This window comes from Octopus bimaculoides, chromosome 8, assembly GCF_001194135.2.
Source record: "Octopus bimaculoides isolate UCB-OBI-ISO-001 chromosome 8, ASM119413v2, whole genome shotgun sequence".
NCBI lineage: Eukaryota > Metazoa > Mollusca > Cephalopoda > Octopoda > Octopodidae > Octopus > Octopus bimaculoides.
This window is the reverse complement of record NC_068988.1, coordinates 94802621-94806441: the sequence shown is the minus strand read 5'-3', so window position 1 is coordinate 94806441 and position 3821 is coordinate 94802621.

Sequence of the window (3821 nt, the reverse complement as noted above, 5' to 3'; positions counted from 1 at the left end):
AGAGAGAGATAGAGAGAGAGAGAGAGAGAGAGAGAGATAGAGAGAGAGAACTTTCTACATGCTAGAGGAGAAAGGGAGATAATGAAGTGAAGACAAAGAAAGAAAGAAAGGAACGATAAGAAGCAAGCTAATTCATTTTGTAGCACAGTCCATGTGAGATAGAAAAGAGGGAGCAACATTAAGTGTGAGAAAAGGAGAAGAAAAGAAAAGAAATTGTGTTTATAAGAGCGACTGTTTTATATACATACCGGAACGTTTAATTGCATTATAATAGTAGAATGCGTTGGAGAGTGCTTGTCTGTCAGCGGTGCTGTGTAAGCTGAAGAAGCGGAGAGTTTTGAATACATTGTCTGAAATTATAAGAGCAAACAGAATTGAAAGAGTTGAAAAGCTTGTTATATCTTCATCAGCTTCATCAAGCTCATGATGTGAATGCAGCTTTAGGAGTTGGCTTTGAAAAACCCAACAGCTCTGACATTTAAGATTCATCTCTCTTTTCACTCTTTGATTAAGGACCGTTTCAAGATAGACATCTGGGGGAGTTCACAGGTAGAAATACTTCGCTGGCGAGACGTCCTTGAATTGCAGTTAAAAGCAGTAAGGGGCGGGGGGGGGGACAACAACAGCAACAACAACGACAACAACGACTACTACAACTACTACTACTGCTGCTACTGCTGCTGTAGTTTCACACGTGATCAGGGAAAGAAACAAAAACGTACATCTTTTTATTCTGTATTTACCTTTCCAAGTCCTCGGCACCACTGACGGCGAAATACCAAGTTACACACACACACCGACACACACACACACACACACACACACACACACACATACATATACACGCACGCACACATGCACGCACACATAGATACAAACGCACGCGCGTGCGCGCACACACACACGTGTATACACATACGTTTATATATGTATAAGTACGTACTTTAAGGATGTACTAATTATATACATATATGTTTGCATGTATGTATGTACGTATTTATGTGTTTATATCATATACGTGTGCGTATGTATATATATTTACAAATATATATATATATATCTATATACAAGATATATATGCAAAGACTCATATACATATACCTTCCTGTGTTTCTTCCCCTCTCTTCCTCGCAGCCTGTCTGGCATTGAACCACTGTCGTTGACTCGGTTTAGCCCGAGCACAGCTAGATCCTCTCCTTTCGTTGTCATTCCTCCATGATGACCTGGAACTACATGCTTCTGTGTTCGAGGTGACTAGGGGCTTCTGCTGTGTCTCCCACCTGTACCGACGCGTCGAAGGAACTATTGTGCAGCAGGAAGTCAGAGAGTCTCTTTTCTCTTAAGAAAAGCTTGATGCGAAATCGGTCGCTATTCTCAGCCTTCTTCTCTTTGGATGTGCATGTCCCTTTAGCATATTTCCATAAGGACCACCCCTCCTCCAAACTATCGTCAGGGCCTTCCAATGCCGATGGGGTTGTTTGTAGCTTTGGACAGTTCTCGTAGACTTTCCATAAGATTCTACATGGACCTGGTACCGAACTCGAGATTACCTTTCTTACATCTTTCATTTCTCTCAACTGGATTTCACTGGTGGTTTTGGTGATTTTATAAGTTCATTGCACAAGTCCGGTGACTGGTCTGACTATCACTTGGGAGATGTTCATAAAGGCTATCCTTGGAATAAAACAATTGTCGGGTTCTGTTTTCATCGAGAAACCGCTTCATGAATCAGCTGTGGTAAGTCAGGAAGGCAGTTGTCTTTTCTTCTCTCTTCTGTCATCTCCTATGGCTCCAAGCTCTAGTCCTTATCAGGGGTTCTTTCTTGAGGATTGCTCGAAGATTTGCGAGGGCAGCATTTCAACCTCCTCTGCTTTCGCGTGTTGTAAAACGAAACCTACCAAAATCTTTTGACCGATCCAAAAGTCCATACTTGTTGCAGAGTGTCCAATGGACAAGCCTGGCTATATTGTCGTGGTGTCTCTTATATTCCTTCTGGGCTAGTGGCGTACATTGGCTGGTAATATGCCATACGGTTTCACCGTTTTGTCCACAGATTCTGCACTTATCACTTTCTGATGTGTTGTCAAATCTGTATTTATGTAGTTTGTTCTTAGTGCTTGCTCTTGAGCAGCACAGATTAGATCCTCCGTTTCCGGTTTTAAATCACTCCTAGTTATCCACAGCCATGTTTCTTTTCTATGTCTCTTATCTTCAACATCCTTATGAAATTGATCATGCTTTCTTTTCTTTACCAGCCTTCCATTCTTTCGGGGTCGATAGATTACGTACCAGTCACACACTGGGGTCTATGTAATCAACTTACACTTTCCCCACAAATTTAAGACTTGTGCCTATAATAGAAAGGATTATTATTCTTATTGTCGTTGTTCGTAGTTCGTAGTTTTAAGGCGGCGATCTGGGAGAGTCGCTAGAGTACCGGACTACATTCTGAGTACAAATACCGCTGAGGTACACTTTGCCTTTCATCCTTTCTGAGTCGATAAAAATAAGTACTTGGGTTGATGTAATCTATTATGCCCCTCCCTAGTATTTCAGGCCTTGTGCCTATAAAAGAAAGGTTTATTATTTGTAGTAGCAGTACTTGTAGCAGTAGGAGCTGCAGTTGTGGTAGTAGAAGTAGTAAGTTTAGAAGAAGACCTGGAATAACGTAGAACTTGAGAGGAATATGGAGGAAGGGGATGGGGCCCAAAAAATAAATGCATTTAGCCAGATCAACAACAACAACTCCTGCAACTAACAACAACAACAATAACAACACCAGGAACAAAGAAAACAAAAAAATTCGTAGTAGCTTATAAAATCTAAGACAAGGCAGAAAGTACAAAAAATATAGATAAATAAATAAAAAAAACTGGGAAATTAAAACAAAAAAACAAGCATAAAATTAAAACCTCTCAAAAACAAAATATCCCAAAGAAAAAGAGACGAAAAAGGTATGAAGGCAATTAGGAAGAATTGATGTTCTGTGGGACGTGGGTTCGGGTTGAGGGAAGGCTGTGACGACTAGGAATAGAGTTTCTAATCCCCTTGATGTTAGTGGAGTGTTGTTTGTTTGTGTGTATGTGTGTGCGTGTGTGTGTTTGTGTGTGTGTGTGTGTGTGTGTGTGTGTGTGTGTGTGTGTTTTGTTTGTTTGTTGCTGCCTGCTGTCTTGGAAATTCCTTGCCTTAAGTGCCTAGCATGGGAGCAGACAGGCTAGAATACAGTACAAACAGAAGACAAGGCTCATGTGAATGAGAAAGCGAGAGAGGGAGATAGAGAGAGAAACAGAGAGAGAGAGAAAGAGAGGGAGATAGATAGAAAGAGAGAGAGAAAGAGGGAGAGAGACTGAGAGAGTGAGTGAACGAGAGAGATAGACACACACACAGAGAAACAGACAGACAGACAGGTAGACTGACAGACACAGAGACAGACAGTGAGAGAGAGAGAGAGCCAGGGGTAGAAAGAGAGAGAGAGAGAGAGAGATGGCTGGGAAAGAGAGAGGGATGTGAGAGAAGAGTTAGTGGCAGAGAATAGCGATTTGGAACATCCATCTTTGGGTCGGTTTTTACTCCAAAGTATATGAATCAGAGAAAGTGAATGAATGGGGGAGAGAGAGAGAGAGAGAGAAAGAGAGGGGGGAGAGGGAGAGAGAGTGAGTGAGAGAGAGAAAGAAATTGAAAGAAAGAGGCTGATAGACATGCACTAAAAGAGATGGAGAGAAGCATATATATATATATATATATATATATATATATTTAGGAGAGACACTTAGAGGGGTAAAGAGAAAATAATAATAATAATAATAATAATAATAATAATA